This window comes from Dromiciops gliroides, chromosome 2 (assembly GCF_019393635.1).
Source record: "Dromiciops gliroides isolate mDroGli1 chromosome 2, mDroGli1.pri, whole genome shotgun sequence".
NCBI lineage: Eukaryota > Metazoa > Chordata > Mammalia > Microbiotheria > Microbiotheriidae > Dromiciops > Dromiciops gliroides.
This window is the reverse complement of record NC_057862.1, coordinates 376,243,740-376,266,712: the sequence shown is the minus strand read 5'-3', so window position 1 is coordinate 376,266,712 and position 22,973 is coordinate 376,243,740. Positions and strand designations below refer to the sequence as shown.

The 22,973-nt window shown below is 38.4% G+C and overlaps 1 pseudogene; it reads right to left on the bottom strand.

Annotated features, from left to right (window-relative positions):
- Positions 1–2,182: 2,182 nt before the first annotated feature.
- LOC122738927 lies at positions 2,183–2,629 on the bottom strand (annotated as a pseudogene).
- Positions 2,630–22,973: the final 20,344 nt, after the last annotated feature.

Genomic DNA, 22,973 nt, shown 5'->3' with positions numbered 1-22,973 from the left:
AGAAAGATTGGAAAAGTCTTCTGATAGATTGGATTTTAGCTGAGATATGCAGGAAGGCAGAGAAGCTAGTAGGAAAGACTGGAGTGCAAGCATTCCAGGAATTGAAAATGGACCAGAGTTGACAAAATAGAGGCTTGTTTGTGGAACAGCAAAGAGGCCAGTGTCACTGCATCAAAGGGTGCACCAGGGAGTGTAAGATATAAAAAGACTAGAAAGGTAAAGGGGGCATAGATTATGAAGGGCTTTGAATACAGAAGATTTTGTGTTTGATCTTGGGGGTAATAGGAAGTTACTGAAGTTGTTTTTTGTTTGTTTGTTTTTGTTTGGGGGGGGTTGGTGAGGCAATTGGGGTTAAGTGACTTGCCCAGGGTCACACAGCTAGTAAGTGTTAAGCGTCTGAGGTTGAATTTGAACTCAGGTCCTCCTGAATCCAGAGCCAGTGCTCTATCCACTGCACCACCTAGCTGCCCCAGTCACTGGAGTTTGTTATCTATCAGGATAGATAACATGGGTGGGCCTGTACTTTGGGAAGATCACTTTGGTGGTTGAATGGAAGATAAACTCGAGTTGGAATTGACTTGTGGCAGGCTGACCAACCAGAAGGCTACTTCAGTAGTCCAGGCAGGAGGAGATGAGGGTCTGCACCAGAGTGCTGGCAGCATCAGAGCAGAGGAGGAGATATATTCCAGGGACGGTTTGAAGATAGTATAGCTTTATTAGGACAAATTCATTTTTAAATAGGCTGAAACTATTTTAAATAATTTAGTTTATTTTCAAAAAATCATTGAATTTTGGAATGTTTAATTTTTTAATAATTTATCTTGCTGATGTTTGTAATAGCTAATTATTGTTAACAAAATGTTTTGAGGAAGCCTCAATAAGGAATTGTATATCAATTAGGACCAGGAACTACAAACCCTCCTAATTCAAAGAATAGTCTAGTAACTAAGTTAAAGTGATAATTAAGTTTACTTCCTTGATGACTTAAATGGATATTTATCTTAAAAATAAAGCTAGCAGGTAAAATGGGAATGGAGAAAAGCAACTATAAAGGGAAAGTATAATCTTTTACTACAAAGCTACAAAAAAAATAGATCCTGTGTGTAGCAGGTACTTTGTACTATGACTAGAGAAAGTTGTATTTTTACTAGACAACAAATTTCTTATATCTATAACTATGTTCAAAGAAATGCCAACCATTAAATGATTCAACTGATTAATCAGAGAATTACACATTATAATATACGTCAGACCACTGGAATAAAATTAGTTTTTTTTTCCCCCCAAAAAAATGAATAGCTGTTGTTTTTTTGTCCATAAGTCGTGTCCAATTCATCATGACCCCATTTGGGGTTTTCTTGGCAAAGATACTGGAGTAGTTTGCCATATCCTTCTCCAGCTCATTTTACAAATAAGGAGACTAAGTAAAACAGAGGTAAGTGGCTTGCCCAGGGTAACACAATTAGTAAGTGTCTGAGGCTGGATTTAAACTCAGATCTTCTTGACTCCAGAACCAGCAATCTACCCACTGTGACACATAGCTGCCTTTAAAAAACATAACAAAACAAAAAACCCTACAGAACTTTGCTTTGCCTAGAATTCATGTCTGAAAACTCACTAGAAAGTTGTAGGAAATCAAACTGACAATAATGAGACTTGAAAGTACATAACCAGAACACTTTGGTACTGTGCTACTTCCAGAACTGACCAGGTCTAGACACAAAACAGTAAGCCAGAAAAACAGAGTACATTTGTAACACAGAAAAGAGCTGGTTGTCTTAGGAATAGGACATTTGGCCTTTGTAAAGGATGATTCTGCTTCACACAGAAACGTACTTCAACTTCAGACTGTGACTGATTGGATAACTCTTCCTACATCGTGCTGTTTCATGATAAACTAAGCTACTCCTAATCCTCAAGCCTCCTATGTCTCTGTGCAGAGCTTTTCTGCACTCACTGTACTGTCAATCACATTGTGCCTCCTGGAAAACTGTGTTAAATACTTAGAGGCATCTTCTCATCAAAATCTGCTTTTCCCTATCACATACAAGTATTAGACATTGAATGCAGAAATTTCCCATTGAACATTACAAAATAAACAAGCACAGCATGCTACCTTACTTGTATAAAAAGCAGCAGTCACAAAGTTTTGATCAGATTGGTTCAGTTTCACGTTTTCTGTTTAGTTTTTATTAATACCAAAGATCCAAACACTGGGCAGTTGTGGTGTTTGGGGAATTAGCACATTCAGGAAAGGAGCTGTGTTTAAGATTAAGTGGTTGGAATCAGACTTGGTGTAGAAATTCAAGAAAAGGTAGAATTATTCAAGAAATTGTGAAGAAGTAAACTGTACTCCCTGGTCCAGTTGTTCCCTGTGAGTTAGCAACCTGGTTTTACTCTAGTGGGGGTTTCAAAGGTGTTCATTTTACTGCATGTAAAGACATGTACATTCCCAGATTATATATAATATTTCTTAAGGTCCAAGCAACAGGAGCAACTGAAGAAGGGAATGTGGATCAAGGCAACATAAAGCAAACCAAGTCCTAAAGTATATGACAGCCACATACCAAGACTTTTCATTTTCCCAGGTATTTGGATTTACCTCACTGTGAACAATTCCAACATTCATTTTTGCTCTCAAAACCAACACTGATTGTGGGGAAAGAGGCAATGTGTGGTACCTGCTGTTCTGGCCCTGCCAAATCACCCCAAATGAGCTCAATACCAGCTGGCTCCTGGGACCCCAAGCTCAGATCTTCTTTCTATCCCTTCAGATGTGTAACTATTGGAATGACTCCACCTGCTGGAGACTTACTGTAGGAAAGCTCCAACATGAGGAGAGGGCTTCTGAGGGCAGGACCATGTGGCTTTCTTTGGCGTCAGGAAGTAACAGTTGGCTTGTGGGAGGAGGAAGGGGGAGGCTGGCGCACTGGTTCACTCTCTTTGCTGTGGACTCTGGCAGAGTGCAGAGCTAGGAATGCTCTCTCCCTTTAATATATAGAGGAATCTAGGCCTTTCTCTCCCTCTTTACAAAATTCTTATTCTCCTTAATAAATGCTTAAAAGTCTAACTCTTGCTAAAGCTTATAATTTATTGGCAACCACTCATTAGATATTTTAGACAGTATAGCTAGAATTTTAGCCCCTTACAGATATAAGTCTATAGATCTATGATCATAAGGACCATGTACTCTGTGAAGTGTTTCTTGTCCAAAGCAATTTTCCATTTCATTTATTTTAAGCTCTAATTTGCACATAGATATGGCTAAATATTGCTATCCTTTTACACGTATATGCATGTTTACATGTGCATGTCACTTACATGTACATGTCATTTACATGTACATATCTTCATGAGTATTTGAGTCCCAGTACTGATGTTTACATTTTTTCTGCATTAGTCACATAATAGATTCTTTTGCATGAAATAGATGCTCCATAAACATTTTTTCAAGGCTATTTTAGTGGGAAAACGTGTGTATAGCTGTCCGACACTATAGAACAAATTGCAATTAGGCCAAAGTTATGGGTTCATGGAATCAAGAATGTTATAAGTAAAAGTACCTTAAAGACTATTGAGAAAGAAAACTTTATAAATGAGGAAAGCAAAGCCTAGATGGGAAAAGCATCCTATCCAAAGTCACCCAGCTAGTAAATGGCAAGTCTCAGATTTAAACCCAGGTATAGAAATACAGTGGATTGTAAAAATCTTGAGCTGGAAAGGGCCTTAAAATCCATCTATTCCAATTTTCCCAGATAAAAAAACAAAACAAAACAAACAAACAAAAAACCCATGGCCCAGGGAAGTTAAATGACTTGACCATTGTCACACAGGTAATAAGCATCAGAGATAAGATGTGAACTGAGGTTTTCTAACTTTAGAACCAATATTCTTTCCAAGGGACTATATTGCCTCCCATTGTGTTTCAGTGACACCACTCCAACAACAACAACAAAATAGCACTGGATATCACTTAAAATTTCCAACCTGACATTTAAATGTGTTTGACCTTGGGCCAGTCAATTTCCCTTTCTAGGTCTCATTTTTTTTCTCTAAAAATAAGAGGATTGAACTACATGGTCCTTAAGGTCTTGTTCCAGTTCTAAATTCTATGCTTTTTAAACTTTATATCAAACACTCTTTTAACCACTCCAATTACAATCATCATTCCCAACTCTCTGGTCTTCTCCTCCAAACCAGCTGTTTTTTTACTCTTGAGAAACTTCCACTCTGGAAACTATTCTGCTAATTGGTAACTGGCTCTCCCAGACCACTATTTCAGGAAAAGACACTTCCATGCTTCCCTTCTGACTGTTTTCTCCATGCCAGCAGGGTTATCTCCACTTGGGTATTTCTCCCCCCCACCTTTCTACCTCCTTTCCCCAAGTTCTGGACCCATGAAATGTGATTAAACTAACTCTACCTTTGTTCCTGGATACATTGTGCCAATCTACTCCAGCAAAGCCCTAGTGAGGAGGTCATCACTCCTCTTTGTGTGTTTTCTTCCCCATAGAAATATAAGCTCTCTGAGGTCAGGGGCAGTCTCTACTTTTTTGTATCTGTATCCCCAGAGTTTGGCACAGTCATTCCTTATTTCATTTATTTATTTAATCACTCATTTATATGTACTAGTTATTCTCTAAGGTCCCTTCCAGCTCTAAAGTTTCATAAGCCTAAAAGCACTCTTGAAATTTCAGGTTACAAAGTCCAATTGATTTACACAAACATTTATGAAGTACCTACTATGTGCAAGGCACCATGCTGATTGTTGCATTAAATATTAACAATGAAACAACATATGTTTTTAAAATGTTTATAAAGTCTCTACAAGCACACTGTTTTCAGTCAGTCTGTGTCCTGGCTCCCCACTAAAGGTGTCAGTCAAGGAGAAGGCTGTCAGGAAAAGCATTTTGGAAACTTCCAATAAGAGGATACAGGATAAAAGGAAAGGAAGTGAGTGATCCATTTTTTGCAATGTTGATGGTTGTCACTACATGCCCAACTGGACGAAGATAATTCCCTTGGAATTTTCCAAAAAATCAACTTTGTAGTTGCTTAATAATAATAAATTATCTATCAAATAGTAACTCTATAAATTCAGGAAATGAGATTGATAGTCATACAGGCACCAGGGAATAAAATAAAAGACCTCCCATTTAAAAGAATTCTATCGGAAATTTACATTTCTTGTTCAAAATTGATTTGGAAATAGAAGCTATATGACTGTAACCAGCACTGGGGGGGATCTTTCCAGATCCTATTCATCCTTCAAGGGCCCATTTATGTTTGACCTCTTCCTAGAAGCTTGCCTTGCCTATTAATGACCACACACTGATCTCTTTTTTCTCTAAATTCATTCCAATAATGTTTATAGTTTGAAATGCATAAGTTAATAGTTGTTTATACTTGGTCTTATATTCTACTATCATTTTTCTTGAAAGTAACTTCTGTGCCCCTAAAAAGATTCCAAGTTTTTTCTTCAGAAAATCTTGTGGCTGTTGTTATTCAATAGTTTCAATCATATCTGACTCTTCATGGCCCCCTATTTGGGATCTTCTTGGCAAAGATACTGGAGAGGTTTGCCATTTTCTTCTCTAGCTCATTTTACAGATGAGAAAATTGAGGCAAATAGGATTAAAATACTTGCTCAGAGTCACACAGCTAGTGAGTGAGTCTGGATTTGAATTCAGGTCTTCCTAATCCCAGGATCAGTGCTGTATCTACTGTGCCATTTAGCTGTCCACCTAGCTGATATCTTCAGAGATCATAAATTTAGAGCTCAAAGAGTTCTTAGAGGTCATATATTAGAGGTTACCTTAATTTCATAGATAAAAAACAAACAAAAAGCCTATGGTCTACAGAAGGTAAGTGATTTGGCCAAGGTCATACAGGTAGTAACTAGGGAGAGTCAGGACTTGAACTCAGGTCTTGTCGCTCTAAATGCCACATTCTTCCCATTGAATTATTTTGATTCCTTATCATCTAGCAATATAATTTATCCTTGGCAAGTAGCTGAAGTAAATGACCTTTCAGGATTCAAACAGGCCCATAATGTCTCTTTCCCCCAATAAAATTGTAGGGTTGAGGGAAGAGAGGCCTCTATTTTCCTTCTCTTAAAATAGGTCACTCAATTTTAGAATTAGCTTCAATTTAAGAGTAAATGGGCAGGGACAGCTAGATGGTGCAGTGGATAAAAGCACTGGCCCTGGATTCAGGATGACCTGAGTTCAAATCGGACCTCAGACACTTGACACTTACTAGCTGTGTGGCCCATGGCAATTCACTTAACCCCAATTCACACACACACACACACACACACACACACAAAGAGTAAATGGGCAAAAAAAAATGCTAAAATAAATTAAAAGGGGTAAATGGGCAGTCACATCCAAATCCCGTGTTTTTGTTTTCCTCTGTCCCAATTCTTGTACAAAGTCAGAAAAAAGACAGAACCTACTCAGACAAGGCCAATGACATTAACAGATTAAGTGAGATTCCAGTTCCTCCCCTGTGATACAACAAACTACCCCCAAGATCAATGGCAGACCATGACTTTCCATATATTATAAATGCCTATGGGAAAATGATTAGTATTGACAAGCCCACTTTCCCAACAGAGACTTTCCTTCTTCAAGGGCAGATAAATATTTCTCCTCATCATGATTTATAACAATGAATAAAGTTTTTTTTTCTTTTTTTACTGACATATACACCAAATTGTTATGTCTTCCCCCGTGACAATGTCAAAAATTGACCAGGAAATGTTTGAAGTACCAGACCTAACAAGCACATGTCTTCTGATAAATTAACATCATGTAGAGAGTTGACACATTCGCTTCAAAGGTCTGATTGGCTACATTTTCTGACTTTCATTGTAAAAGTCCTTTTCTTTCATTATTAAAATAATTGTAATCAAGGAACTGAATTGAACCAATAAAATGATAGAGCTGGGGGGGGGGGATCCATAAAGGTCATCTAGTCTAATGTCACAATTTTATAAAATTGGAAATTGAAACCTAAGGTGGGAAGGAAAACTTGTTTAAACTCACACAGCTACCAAGGGCCTTATTATCCAGGAGTCTCAGAGCCTCAGTCTTCCAACTACAAATCCAGGCTTACACCATATCTCCTTCATTGGTAACACATTGAGAGGGGAAAAAGCAATAACAACCAACTAATAATACTACTACCTTCTTTTTTATTTTTTTTGTAGGGCAATGAGGGTTAAGTGACTTACCCAGGGTCACACAGCTAGTAAGTGTCAAGTGTCTGAGGCTGGATTTGAACTCAGGTCCTCCTGAATCCAGGGCCAGTGCTCTATCCACTGCGCCACCTAGCTGCCCCTATTATTACCTTCTTTTTTTTTTTTTTTTTTTTTTTGGTGAGGCAATTGGGGTTAAGTGACTTGCCCAGGGTCATGCAGCTAGGATTTGAACTCGGGTCCTCCTGAATCCAGGACCAGTGCTCTATCTACTGTGCCACCTAGCCGCCCCTACTATTACCTTCTAAAAGGAGATGTTAGAGAAGTAGAAGATCAAGGAACTTTAAGAGAGAAATTGGAGTTATGATAGAAACTGCCCCTTCTTCTTCTATCAATCTATGAAGGAGCTAAGTAAAGGCCAAATCAACAACAGGACAAAATTAACATTAAAGCAAGTCTAGGCCACACCTGGGAGTGACTAGGTAGCTGCAGTTTTTGAATCCTAAATCAAAAGTTTCCAGAAGAAAACAAAAACAAAAAGCAAGTTTTATGTTATCAATAACATGAAATGCCTAGTGAAGCTATATAATAGAGGCTTCTTTTTCTTTTTTAACTTGTTTCACATTGTATCTAATGTTAATTTGTTATTCTAATAGTAGTAATGAGTGAGTAAATTAATCAATTGATCTGTAACTATTTAGTTACTTTTTATTTATTTCATTAAATATTTCCCAATAACATGTAAAATAAATTTTAACAATCATTTTTTTTAAATCTTGAGTTCCAAATTCTCTCCCTCCTTCCTACCTGTCACCCTCCTTAAGAAGACAAACAATTCAATTTCAATTATGCATGTGAGATCACAGCAAATATTTATTAAAGCCCCTGCTATGTGTCAGGTACTATGTTAGACATCAGGGATGAAAAAGAAAAAAGGAATTCCGGCTTTCAAAGAGCTTACATTCTATTGATAGAGATAATATGCACACACATACACATGTATATAGATATAGTAGTGTATACACACACACAACCACACATAGAGTGGGAATTGTAGGAATTGAGTGAACCATTCTCACTCTATCCTGTGACTCAATTCTGGACATCAGTTCCTTTGCTATTCAATTATGGATCCAGTATAATTTCTGTTTTTGGAGAAATCTTAGTTCAATTATTGGAGTTGTGAGACTTTATTGCATTGTTTGAACCTAGCCCTGAGTGGCTGGGAAGTTAGACCATCTCATTGATGATGTTGTTCAGTCATTTCAGTTGTGTCCAACTTTTCATTACCCCATTTGAGGTTTTCTTTGCAGAGATACTAAAGTGGTTTGCTATTTTCTTCTCCAGCTCATTTTATAGATGAGGAACTGAGACAAACAAGGTTAAGCGACTTGCTCAGGGTCACACAGCTAGTAAGTGTCTGAAGCCAGATTTGAACTCATGAAGAAGAATCTATCCAATTCCAAGCCTAGTGCTCTATCCACTGGACCACCTACCTTCCCATCTACCTGATTGTATTCCTCTATGTATATATGTACATGTATGTGTGTGTGTGTGTGTGTGTAATCCATACAAAATAAATGCACGCTATATGAGCCTTCATACTCACCTATACATACATATCTACTTGAAGTAGGAAGACTTGAACGGAATTTCATATTCTTTGGCTAATCAATGGCCATTCCTGATCATAAACCATCTAATCCATCCCTGGAGTCAGACATAGACAGCCTATAGGCAGGAAATAGACATCCTGACTTTCTGAATCATCATGACCCCCAACATGATCAGGCACAGTTTCACTTTCCCAGAGATGTCAGGGATGACTGTATTATCCTCACTGGCATGTTTTCTTCCCAGGTCATTCATTCTCTACCCAAGGGAGTGATCTCCCAAAGCTAATTGGAAACGGACTGACTAGTAGTTCTGCCAGACAGAAGCCTTGTTGCTTTTAACACAATTCTGGCAATCTTTAAGGTCTGAACAAGCCCAGTGGGGGAACATGATGAATTTTTCACACCTGTTCCTCCAAAAGGGGAGGAGGAGATGTACTCTAGTCATGCAAAGGCAGAATTCCAATAACTCTCTTCCTTTTCAGAGAAAACTTTCCAGTAATATGGGCCACAGAATGGATGGAAAATATATCCTCACTCTTTCCCCTCAACACTGGAACAGATGGTTGGAATCTGGCTGAGATTCTGACTGGTCACGTCAGACCCCCACATGGAATCCCATTTTGTTGAGTGAATGGCCAGTGGGAAAAAGGAGGGGGCAGTTTGCCCTATGGGGGTGGTAGAGGTTCCGGAGAACCATCTCATGACATTACACAAGTAATCAGGAATGTAGCCTTTGTAATCTGGTTTCAAAAAACATCACAGCTTACTTTACCAAACATTCCTTCAGGAAGAAATACAGAGTAATAAGTGTCCTGTGATCCATCCAACAGGAGGGCCAAGGCAAAAGGCCAGCATGCTAGAAGTGTCATTCCCCAGCTGAGGTGTTCTAACAGCCCCTGAACATAACACCAGAAGGGAGACACCAATGGTCTTGCCCTGCTCAGGCCGGGGAGCAATGGACGTACTCTATTCAACGGGAGCAAGATTTTCACAAACCCAAACTCACGAGAGGACCTTGGTCCCATTACATCTAGTTCACCATTGTCATCCACCATAAAAAGAATCAAATGAGATAGCTTCTAAGGCCATAACATTCTATGTTTTATTTTCCCTTTCCCATTCTGATATATTGAATATTTCAAGTTCCCTTCTGGCTCTAAGATTACATGAATCTATTTTATACATTTATAAGAGGCAGTATGATATGGAGGATAAAGTCCTTAACTTGGAGTTTTAAAGACCTGGTTTTAAATGCCTAGTACACCATTCAGCACAGAGTGGGAAGTTAGATAAACACCTGAAGACAGTGCACAAAATGTTGTGTCTTGGTGTCCTTTGGAAACTGGAAAGAGTGGACTTTTCTACAAGCATCTGTGGAAGAATGAGGTAGAGATATATGAAAGATAAGCAAAAAGTGAGATTGATATAAGGGTTTTCTACTCTCACAGCATAGGAATAATGCCTACCTTTGAATGCCCTGTGGTTGTAATAAACTAGAGCTGATGACAGATCTCACATGGGGTGACCTCAAAGTGGTTACATGGCCAAAGAAATACCTTGGAAATCTAAAATATTGAACCTTGGACAAAATAAATCTTATCTTCTCTTTACCTTCCCCTCCTCATAGAGCATAAGCTCTTTGAAGTCAAAGATAGTGTCTCATTCTTTTTCCCCCCACTTTATTTTCTCCTCTATAAAATTAAAATGGGTTGGATTAGATGGTCCCTATAGTTGATTCCATTTCTATGATTTTGTTACTCTATTAATATTTTGCTTTATGGTATATGCTACAACTTTTTTCCCCACAAAGTTCTTCATAAAAGCAATATAATCTACATTTTACATATGAGAAAACTGACGCTCAGAAAAGTAAAAAGACTTGCCGATGGTCATATACATATTCTGAGCTGGGACATAAATGTAAGGTTCTTGACACCAAATCCCACACTCTTTTCATTACACCACACCGTCTACTAAGAATGGTTCATTTCTGCTCTCATATGAAAACTAAACCCCCATCTCCAAAAGATTTCAAATTGCTAATGAAATATTCATGGTAGTACTGGAAAGAGGAGAGAACCTGGATGCCTGTACTGTGTCCTACCTCTGAGTCATTGGGCATGTGTTTTCCATATATGAGTTCTATTGATGTCTCTTGTCATTTCTGGAAATACTTCCTCTCTTAAGCATCCCTGCATAACAAGCAAGCACCAACAATAAAAATTAAAGTAAAAATACTAGATACCATGACAGTATCTAACAATATGCACAACATTCTGTCTTAGTAGTTCCCTACCTTTCTGCTGGGAAGAGGAAGGCATGTTTCATTGCCCATTCTCCAAGACGGATTTTTCCCAGTTGTTTCGAGCTTGGCTTCCTTTGAGAGATTTTTAAACATATTGTCTTAGCAATTATGGATGTGGGTGTGGGTGTGCATGTATTTAATTCTGCTTAGTTTACTCTGCATTAGATGTTAATTTTCCCATGCTTCTCTGAATTCTTCATATTCTTCATTCCTTACTGTTAATTGATCGCTAAATTCCTATACCATAGATTGTTCAGCCATTTCTGAATGCATAGGTATCCATTTAGTTTCTAGTTCTTTGCTGCCATAGAAAGTGCAACCATAAATATTTTGGTATGCAAAGACTTCTTTGTCTTGGACCTTGGGCATTTTGGGCAAGGAATTTAAATTTCTTGAGTATTCGTTTCTTCTTCTGTACAAAAAGAGACTTCAACTTGATAACCTTACCCACTAGGATCCTGGCAATCCTTCCCGCATAGTAGAAGTTTGTGTTTTGCTTTCGATATATAAGCCTAGAAGAGTTTTCAAGGCAAATGCCTGAATCTACTCCCATCTATGTATGTAAATAGCCAGTTTCTCATTTCTTTAAAATATGTCCTATTTGTGCCATCATTCACAAGAACTACAAAATATACCTCTTTCCTAGCCAAGCTCATTGTTGGGCTTTAGTTGCCCACAGGTGAAATGCCATACCTACCATGTACAAGGGAATTATACATCTTTGGGACTTGCAGCTGCCTTAAATGTAACCTGAGCTGCCACAGAGACTCTGACTAATCTAAATCCCATCTGTGTGAGGTTTCTGTCATTCCCAAAAGGAGCCAGAGCAGGATATGAAGAGAGGTGGAGGGGGTTTGCTCCAGAAATGTGGAAAGCACCACACACAACCACAGACCTGGATCTCCTTCTATACCATTACATCATCTCAGAGAACAGCACCCAGAGCCATCCAGTCTGCATTCACACAACTTTCAGAAAGGGAGTGGACAGCGGAAGTTGGGAACATGAACAGTTCGTAAACTAAAAGGTGAAACAAGCCAGACCCCTTTCCTAATAAAAGTGAGAGAAATAATTCAGAAAAAAACTAATATACACACAGAATTCAGAAAAAGAATAATATGCACACTCACCTCCTGTGAATCTCCTCTCCCACCTCCAGGCATCAATTAAAATAAAAACACTTTCATTTTACTTGGTTTTGTGGTTTCTACAGGCTTTATATTTGTCTGCTGAAAGTAAGGCTAGAGTCACTGAATAGAAATTTTTGTCTGTGCCTTTAGGTCTGGGCTCCCCATCAAGATTCATTCATTGATCCACGAGTAATTGTTAAACACTTCCTAAGCAAGGCAGAATATTGTAGAGGACACTGAATTGGGTCTGGACTCAAAGAAACTAGGTTCCAACTCTTGACTGTTGTTTACTATCTTGAGAGCCATGGGCAGGTCACCTACTAGCTTCAGACCTCAGTGTCATCATTTTAAAAATCAGAACATTAGATTAGGTGGTCCCTAATGTCTCTCCTCCAAACATAAGCCCTCTATCTAGCCCTGTGTCTCTTACTAGTATACCCTACACAAGCTCTGTCCTTCTTACAAGATTAAGAGAGCAGAGTTGCACAGGTGGAACCATTTTAATAAATATATGAAGATCCATGTGAGTGTCATAAGGACAATGCAAATAAGTTAATTGGGAAGTCCTTTGAAAATGCAACAGAACTCATGATGTAGTTCAATTAACTCAGCCCATTCACCCTTAGTGAAAGCAGGAATATACACCTACACACCACAAGATAGAAGATAGCATATGGATACAAGAAAGGTATCATCTAGTCCAATGCCCTATTCTCATAGATGATAAGAATGGAGCCCAAATATAGGAAGTGACTTCCTCAAAGCCACTGAAGAATATGATGGAGTCCTAAATTTTAAGGAACAAATGCGAATGTTCATAAAACATGGCACACTGTCTAAATTAGAGGGTTCTGTGGGACTATCATCATCATCATCATATTATCATATAATATAGGAGTGTAAGGGACCTTTGAGAGCATCTAATTCAATGATCAAGTGGAGAAAATTAGATCCTAGAGAAAGGAAGTGACTGAAAGCAATGTAAATGAAAATTAGCAAAGACAGAAGTAGAATCCAGGTTCCCATAACCTATTTCCAATATTCTTAATCTCTTTTCTTGTTGTGTAGGTCTTACATGTATGAATCCATATGTCTGTGTGTAGCTTTAAAATAAATTTTTGTGATGTCTTTTTTTATAACAGTCATTTTCAGAAATATTCACCAACACCTTCCTCCACCTAAAGTGAACCTTCCTTGCAACACTTAAGGAAAAACAGCTGTTCTGACAAGGCATACAACATTCTACCCTAATTGCCCCTACCTCTCTGCAAAGATGACAGAGGTGTATTTCATTATCTATCCATCATTACTGAATTCTCAATTACCCAGAATACTGCTGCCATTTAGTGATCTCTTCATTTACATTATTATTGTAGTTGTATATAATGTTCTTTTGGGTCTGCTTGTTTCACTTTGTGAATCCATTCATACAAATAGATTAGCACAGTGCCTGGTATTTGCTTTCATTCATTCAGATCTCTCCATGTTTCCCTGAATTCTTCCATATTGTATTTCTAAAAGGAAACCTTGGGCAAGATTCTCTTGGTGCCCAGGCTACAAACTGAATGTAAATGGGCCCCCTGGGGGAACTGCATCAATGCTTCTTAGTTACCAGGGAACCTTCTGGGAGTGCTCTAGTGTTATTTCTAGCCTACCAGAGGGAAGCATTCTTCTTCATTTGATTTTTTCCAAGGACAAATACTATAAGGCTCAGGATATGCTCCTGCTCATCTCTGCTTTCATTTCCTTTTGAGGAAGGAACATCTGGTATAAGAGCACGCACAGAGGAAACTGTTGATTAATTGAATCCTAGGGAATGATGTAAGAGCTTCTCTTTGAGAGTATGTAAGGTAGCTTCCAAAGAGGATCTGGCTTATGTTCTCAACTTGTTTCTCAAAAAGTTTTAGTGATATCTACAGTTTTTGTATCATAGTCATTTCTGGAAATGATCACCTCTCTCCACCCCCTCCTAGTTCCTTCTCAATTTGCTTTGTTGGTTCATCATCCACAACTCAGCCTCACTGTGGATGTTCCTCAAGGCCCTATTCTGGACCATCTTTTTATTATAGTGGACCTTATCACCTCCCATATGTTCTATTATCATCTTAAGTGCTCTGCAAGGCAGCTAGGTGGCATAATAGATAGAGCACTAGCCCTGAAATTGAAAGGACCTGAGTTCAAATTTCACATCAGACATTTACTAGCTATGTGACCCTGGGCAAGCCACTTCACCCCAATTACCTTAAACATCCAGGGCCATCTCCAGTTGTTCAGATAGAGATAGAGATAATTAGAGATAGAGATGATTAAAGAGCGGGAGAGGGAGAGGGAGAGGGAGATCGAGAGATCGAGAGATCGAGAGATCGAGAGATCGAGAGATCGAGAGATCGAGAGATCGAGAGATCGAGAGATCGAGAGATCGAGAGATCGAGAGATCGAGAGATCGAGAGATCGAGAGATCGAGAGATCGAGAGATCGAGAGATCGAGAGATCGAGAGATCGAGAGATCGAGAGATCGAGAGATCGAGAGATCGAGAGATCGAGAGATCGAGAGATCGAGAGATCGAGAGATCGAGAGATCGAGAGATCGAGAGATCGAGATCTTGCCACAGGACCCATATTACTCTGGAGGAGAGAGTGAAGTTAGTGACCTTACACAGCCTTCTGTCACTTAAATCCAATTCATTGTAATCACAACATAACCCTGATGTGATGGTCCTCTTTGAGAATGAAGAACAAACAATTATCATTTCAATGCATATGACTCAGATTTACCAATTTCTTTCCTCAGCTTCAGTCCCAACATCAACTGCCTACTGGGCATATCAAACTGAATGTCTCAGAAACATCTCAAACACAATATATTCAAAGTAGAAATTATTTCTACCACCACCCCCCAATATCCAACTCTCTTCTAAACTGCTCCATTTCTATCAAAGGCACCACCATTCTTCCTGTCTTCCAGGTTTGTGATTTTGATGTTATATTTGACTTTTCACTCTTCCCCATTCTACATATCAAATCAGTTTGCCAAGCCTTACCATGTCTACTTCCACAACTCTTTCATCTGATATCATCTCTTTTTTTTTCTTTTTTTATATTTCTCTACTCATACAGTCATCTCTTCAGTTCAGGCCTTCATCACCTCTAGTCTAACTTATTATAACAGACACCCTCATCTGTTTCCCTGTCTCAAGTATATCCCCTCTCCAATCTATCCTCCACACAAACTGCCAAAGTGATTCTCATTAAGGTCTGACCATGTTTCTCCATTACTCAACCAATTCCTATTTCCTCTAGGATAAATTATAAACTCCTCTATTTAATCTTTAAAGCTGTTCACAATCTTTTTTTAAGCTCCCAATCTATCTTTCCAGCCTCATTACATATTACTTGCCTATTTTCACTCTCTGATGCAGCCAAATTGGTCTTTTCCATGTTCTTCACATACACCATTCTACGCTCATGTTCATATCTTTGTTTGGGTCTTCCTCCATGCATGGGGTGCATTCCCTCCTGTTCTGCACCTCACAGAATCTCTTCCTTCAAAATGCAACTCAAGTACCAACTTCAAAACAAAGCCTTTACTGATCCCTCCTTTTAAGGTCAGTTCCTTCCCTATCAAATTATTTTTGTGCTTAACTCCTTTGTATTTATCCCTTACACAATTATATATATATATATATATATATATATATATATATATATATATATATGTGTGTGTGTGTGTATGTGTGTATACATATACATACATATATATACATACATACATACATATATACATACGTATATATATAAGTATATATATACTTGTCTTTCCAACTAGAATGGTCCTTGTTAGCGATTACTTTATTCTTTATATTTGTATTCCGAGAACCTAGCATAGTAGTTGGCTCAAGGCAAGTGATTATTTTAGGAGTGTTGTGTTGGGGCAGCTGGTGATACATTGGATGAAGTATCAACCCTGGATTCAGGAGGACCTGAATTCAAATCCGGTCTCAGACACTTGACACTTACTAGTTGTGTTACCCTGGGCAAGTCACTTAACCCTCATTGCCCCACCAAAAAAAACAAAACAAAACCCAACAACAAGTGTTTTGTCTTCCAAATTTAATTAAGTTGCTTGAGAGCAGGGCAATCCTTTTTTTATCTGCTACAGTGTCCATCAACATACTAAGCAAGCTAGATATATATATATATATATATATATATATATATATATATATATATATATATATATTTGTTTTTGTACTTTTTTGTGGGGCAATGGGGGTTAAGTGACTTGCCCAAGGTCACACAGCTACTAAAATGTCAAGTGTCTGAGGTCAAATTTGAACTCAGGTCTTCCCGAATCCAGGGCCAATGCTTTATCCACTGTGCCACCTAGCTGCCCCAAGCAATATATTTTTAAAGTGCTTGAAACATTGATAAAATTAATCCTTTGAATGGGGTACTATCCAGGGTTCTAGGCTTGTTTCAGACTATGGCTTCCTCTGAAAGGAGACATATGCATCAGTAGATTAGAGCAATTATCCCAAAAGGCCATAAAGGAATTGTATCGTATGTATAACTTTGTATGCTACAGCTAAGTCCTACTTTTGGTTCATTATTACTAAAAATCATAGAGCATGCTTCATACAAAATGGAACCCAGAACACATTCCAATGTGGTAAGAATCTGGCTATATCAGAGGTCAGCACATTATCACATGAACATAATCCCATAACAAGGGTCTCATGTAATAAGTTTAAATATTTTAAAAAGGTGATGACAATATAGAGAATTTCAAATAACAGAGACAAGGCCTCAGGACAAATGGAAATAAATAATCATAGTTTTATTGGTAGGATATAAAACACTAATGTAATTTTTAAGGACTATCTATGATTTAATTGGTTTAGGGGACTTCAGATGAGAAAGCTCCTTCTACCAATGACTATCAGGACCTACTTTAGAGCTTATTGTCTTTAAATGTTAGTTGCCTAGAGTCTTGAGAAGTTGAGTGACTTGTCTATGCAGCCCATATGAATTCAGACCAAGGTCTTCTTCATTTTAAAGTCAATTATAGACTATACCATGTGGCCTCTCATATAGTCAAAGAAGGAGGAGGAGGAGGAGGAGATGATGATGATGATAGAAGATTTATAAACCTTCCATCTTACTACCATCCAGAGTTCCCACATTGGCTTAGTTCATGCCAGACCATGTGCATATGTACCTAAATTTTAAACTCTTCTAGACAAGTAACATAACAGTTCCAGATATGCTGACAAAGTTATGGGATTTGGGGATTTATTCTGAAATATAAAAGGGAGTCAAATGCTACAATTTAGGCTAAGTTAGCCTATGTTACCTTTGAATACTATAGTCACAAGAAATTCAAATAAGCCAAATCAAAGATAGGTAAAATTCCTTTGAATGTAGGGTCTGAAAAGGGAGAGTTTTGTCAGATATTTTAACTATCTCTGAGTGTTCTTCCTTTTTCTCTGGATGAAGGGGCTGGGTTATATGGCTGGCATTAGGAGTTCTGTTGAATTTTCAAAGGTCTCCCAAATTCGCTTAAATTATCCTTATGGCTCTCTTAATAGGTAGATCAGCAATGGCATATCCATTTTTTTTCAAAAGAGGAAAGGGAGGGACAGCTGGGTGGTGCAATGGATAGAGCATCAGCCCTGGATTCAGAAGTACCTGAGTTCAAATCTGACCTCAGACACTTAACACTAGCTGTGTGACCCTGGGCAAGTCACTTAACCCCAATTGCCTCACTAAAAACAAAACAAAACAAAACAAACAAACAAACAAAAAAACTGGGACAATCAAAAGAGGAAAGGGAACAAGGTACTTAAAAGTGAAGTAGGAGTTTTGACTTCCTAAGATTAAGAAGATTTTATATGAATAAAATGAAAGAAAATAGTTTTAGGAGAGGAATGGAAAAAATATTTACCTTAAATATTACTGATAAAACAATTATAGGTTATAGATGAGTTCCTGATTTGCATCAGTGGAGGGATTATCCATAGTTAGAGTTCCCTACACCAGACATCACAAGTCTGAATACCATTCCCCAAAACCTGTACCTGATAGATTCAATGGTACTAGGCTTAGAAAATCTACATGTACCATTTTCTCCTTTTTCTCCCCTTATCCCTCCTTTTTCAGTGATAAATCTTCTTGATCGAATTCACAAAGCTTTAGCCCAATCTATTTTTACTCATTCTTTTTTTTTTTTTTTTTTGGAGCAATGGGGGTTAAGTGACTTACCCGAGGTCACACAGCTAGTGAGTGTCAAGTGTCCGAGGTCAAATTTGAACCCAGGTCCTCCTGAATCCAGGGCTGGTGCTTTATCCACTGTGCCACCTAGCTGGCCCCTACTCATTCATTTTTATTTATTCTGTCAGCTATACTCCACCGAGGACCCTTTTCTCATCATCCTTATATTTTAAGTTGAAAGAAACCTTAACAATCATCTAGTCCAGCCTTTTCATTTTATAGAGAAGAAACAGTATCAGAGATACTGTGACATGGAGAGCCATGGTAGTAAAGGTTAAATTTGAACCCAGATTCTATGACTACAAATTCAGTACCTTTTCCACTATAACAAAGCTGTCTTGCCTACAATTATAATAATTGAGGCAGGAGCAAGGTTGAAGTTTGCCTTTGTCCTTGCTATGATCATAGCAGATCAGGATTATAAAACCAATTATGAGGAATTGGAGTTCAATTTAGAAAAGATAAAAACTGTTTTGAAACTTTTAAAAAGTATTAATTTTAAAAGAATGTTGTAGAGAGGAATGATTCTTATCTGTTCACTAAACAAGTCCCCTAAAGACCCGTGTTTACCTGAAGGTAAATTCATGAAGGCTGTTCTCTCTCAAGATCATACAATCATGGCTCTGAAGTTGGAAGGTTTCTCAAAAATCATATTGTCAAAACCTGATGTTGCAGATGGGGTAATTCAGCCCCAAGGAGGTTAAGCTTTATTGTCTTTATGTATATGACTGTAATTGTTTCTTAACTCATTTTTAAAATAGCTCACATATTCAAATTTGTCCTACCAATCCCTAGTCAAAAAAAAAAAACCCACACCAATAATCTAATTAGCCATGGCTTCCCTACAAATTCCTTAAAAATCACAACACTGTGTAGGGATTTCTTATCATTTGTCTTGGGTGATAAATCATCCCTCTTCAATCATTACACAGCAGGATTCTTGAACCACGCATGTGATCTCTTGGGACCCCCAGCCTCCAGACTGCATCTGGGCCAGTTGTTGACTGGGCAGGTATTCAAATGAACTTAGACAGACTTTGAACTTCTCTTAAAGAACAGGCTTGGAGGCTATGTCTGAGAAGGCTTATTTTGACTTCAACAGAAGGGCTTAAGTTTGTCCCCTGATAGCACAGCCACATATGAGATCATTGAATAGAACGGAAACCAGAGAGAAAGGGAAAAAAAATAGAAACTAGGAGCTTGCTCATTGTTCATAGAAGCATCAAGGTAGTCTGGTATGCCTTGGCTTACTACTATTGTTTTCTTTCACTAAGACTTTCCCAGTTAAATATAAAGTAACATTTTAAAAATAGTAATATTTTTTAAATAATAATAAGTCTCTGGAAGTCCTGAATTTCATATAACCCAGGATACAATATTCCTTTTCTGCATTTGGAATCTAGATGGTATAAAGGGGCTAAAATTCTAGCTAGTCTGTCTAAAATATCTAATGAATGGTCGCCAATAAATTATAAGCTTTAGCAAGAGTTAGACTTTTAAGCATTTATTAAGGAGAATAAGAATTTGGTGAAGACAGAAAGGCCTAGATTCATCTATCTATTAAAGGGAGAGTGCATTTCTCTCGCTCCACTCTTCACCAGAGTCCTGAAGAAAGAGACAGAGTGTCAGCCTTGCCCCCTCTTCCTCCCACAAGCAAACGTCACTTCCTGATGCCAAAGAAAAGTCACATGGCCTTGCCCTCAGAGGCCTTCTCCTCATGGTGGAGCTTTCCTACAATAAGTGTCCAGTAGGTGACGTCATTCCAATCGTTACAATGGGAAGATCCATATATTAAATCTGCTACCTACTGATTAGGGCCAGTTACCCAAGGAAGGATGCTTCAAAAAAAGAGTCCTTATTAACTAAATCACACACATAATGACAACTTACACACACACACACACACACACACACATGCACACACACTGTCTTCAATACAAGGAAGTCAGAAAAGCTGTGGTAGGTTTTTGGCCTATCCACGATGCCTTCTAGCCACTACTCCCTTCCCTTGTTCTTCCACCACCCACTTAATACCTATTGGTCATGTGGTTACACCTGTTACTCCAATAAAAGACAGTACAGGGGGCAGCTAGGAAGCACAGAGGATAAAGCACCAGCCCTGGACTCAGGAGGACCTGAGTTCAAATCTGGCCTCAGACACTTGACACTTATTAGCTGTGTGACCCTGGGCAAGTCACTTAACCCTCATTGCCCTGCAAAAAAAAAAAAAAAAAGACAGTACAGTGAGGAAGTGTGACCATAAGTAGTATAGGAAAAGCAAAGTTATGAACAGGAATCATGAAACCTGGGGCAAATTTAGTTAAGCTGCATGTACTTGTATATGTGTGTGGATATGTATGTGTTCATGTGCTGGGGAGGTATCCCACTATATGAAAACCACTATTTATGATTAAATGGGAGTCAAAGTGGTTGAAAAACTGGGAGGAGGTGTTTAAAGAAGGCAGGGATTAGGATTGAAAGGAATACTACAAACCAGGAATTTATAGGGAGGGAAAGGACTCTAAGGTCCATGGATAATAGTAACAAATATCCAGACAGGAAGGAGATTTTTTAATTAATGAAAAAATATATCTCTTTCTGATTGGTCACATCCAAAAAAAATCTCATTCTGTACTGAGTCCATCATCTCTCTGTCAGGAAGTAGGCATCATGTTTAATCATTACTCCGCTGGACACTTGGTTGGTCACTGCATTGATCAGAGTTCTTAAGTCTTTCAAAGTTGTTTTTCTTTATAATGTTGATGTTATTGTAGAAATTGTTTGGAGTGGACTTTAAAGGACTAGATTACTGAGTGATGGTAAAAGAGGGTAAGTTTGAAAGTGATCATGGGAGCAAAGCCTGTGTCAGCTCCTCCTCCTCCTGACTCTGGGTCCAGAGGGTGTGGAGAACCAGCCTTGGAAAGGGTGCCAAGAGATGCAACATCTTCAAAAGAAGTCTAGGTTTCATTCAACATCAGAAAATAGAAGAAATATAAGAGGAAGTAGTATTAGGATCACACATTTAGAACTGAAAGGAACATCAGAGGTCAATTTACCCTCTGATGAAGAAACTGATGGGAGAGTTCCAGTGACTTCCCTAAGGTTACTCAGGTAATAAATAGCAGGGGCAGGATTTGAACACAACTCCTCTAAACTCTAGATCTAATAATCAATCCACTTCTATACCATAACAAAGGAATGTTACAGAGAGTTCAGCAGAAAATCAAAAGAAGAGAGTGGCTAGGGGAGAACTAGAGCTGAATTTATAAGGGAGGATGGTTATTCTCAGCCATGGCTGAAGCTGCTTCTTCCTATGCTACTAGTGCTTTCAACTGATCCTTCTCTAATCCCAAGTATCCTGTGTGACATAGATTCTCAGGCCAGGTGATTCATTAGGGTAAAGTGGGGGTGGGAGATGTACCTATGCTGGAAGATGCCCAGAGAGAAGAATATTGAGTCCACAAGACCCTGCAATGGTCGGGGGGGGGAGGGGGGGACAGAGATGAAAAGCAGGGAGAATTGTCCAGGGACTTCTATGGAGCAGTGGCATAGGGAGAAGGGGTATTGAGGTCTGGAATTATATACCCAGGGGACCAGTATTCAGTTCACCATCCCCATTTTCCCATGCTAGTTCTATTTCTAAGCAATATTGTTCTTAGGCAGGACAAGAAAGGGCACTCTCTGATTGGAATCAGAAGACCTGGGTTGGAATCCTACCTGTGACCTTCAAAGAGTCATTTCTACCAACTAGTTTTTCATTCATTCATCTGTAAAAGGAGAGAGTTAGATTAGAAGATCATTGAAGTTCTTTCCATGCCTGACATTCTAAGTTCTAAGGTTTCTTGTGGCTCCAAGATTCCATGAATCTATGAATTGAGTAACTGTGCCTGCTCCTTGAACCTCTTCACTAAGCAAAATGATTTGTATATTAGCACCACTATTTCAATAGCTGATCCACAATGCCTTGATTAAATGGCTCCTTGCTCTGATGTAAGGAGGTGATGCCATTGGCTCTAGAGAAACCCAGATTCATCTAACTAAGCTACAATCACCTGGATTATCACAGTGCTACCTATGAGCAAATATTTAAGTACACTTAATGAAATTCAACAGAAGGCATTGTGGAAAGAGGAACCTAGGTAGGAGAATCAACATTTTTTGAGTCTACTTTTCAAGACACTATTGCTGGTGGAGGGGCAGGTTATACAAAATAAATATAAATAAGGGCCCTTCCCTTCAAGAACTACATACTAATTTTGGAAAGAAACTATGAGACCACAAAAAAAGATAAAAGCAACAAAAACATATAAATGAGTATGAACTCTGCTGACCAACCATATCTAGAACATTAACTTAATCTCTTTGGTTTAAATGGGATAGTAATTCTTACCCTGCTTGCCTTTTTCATAGGACTATGGTAAGAATCAAAATGTGTATATGGCAGTGCTTTT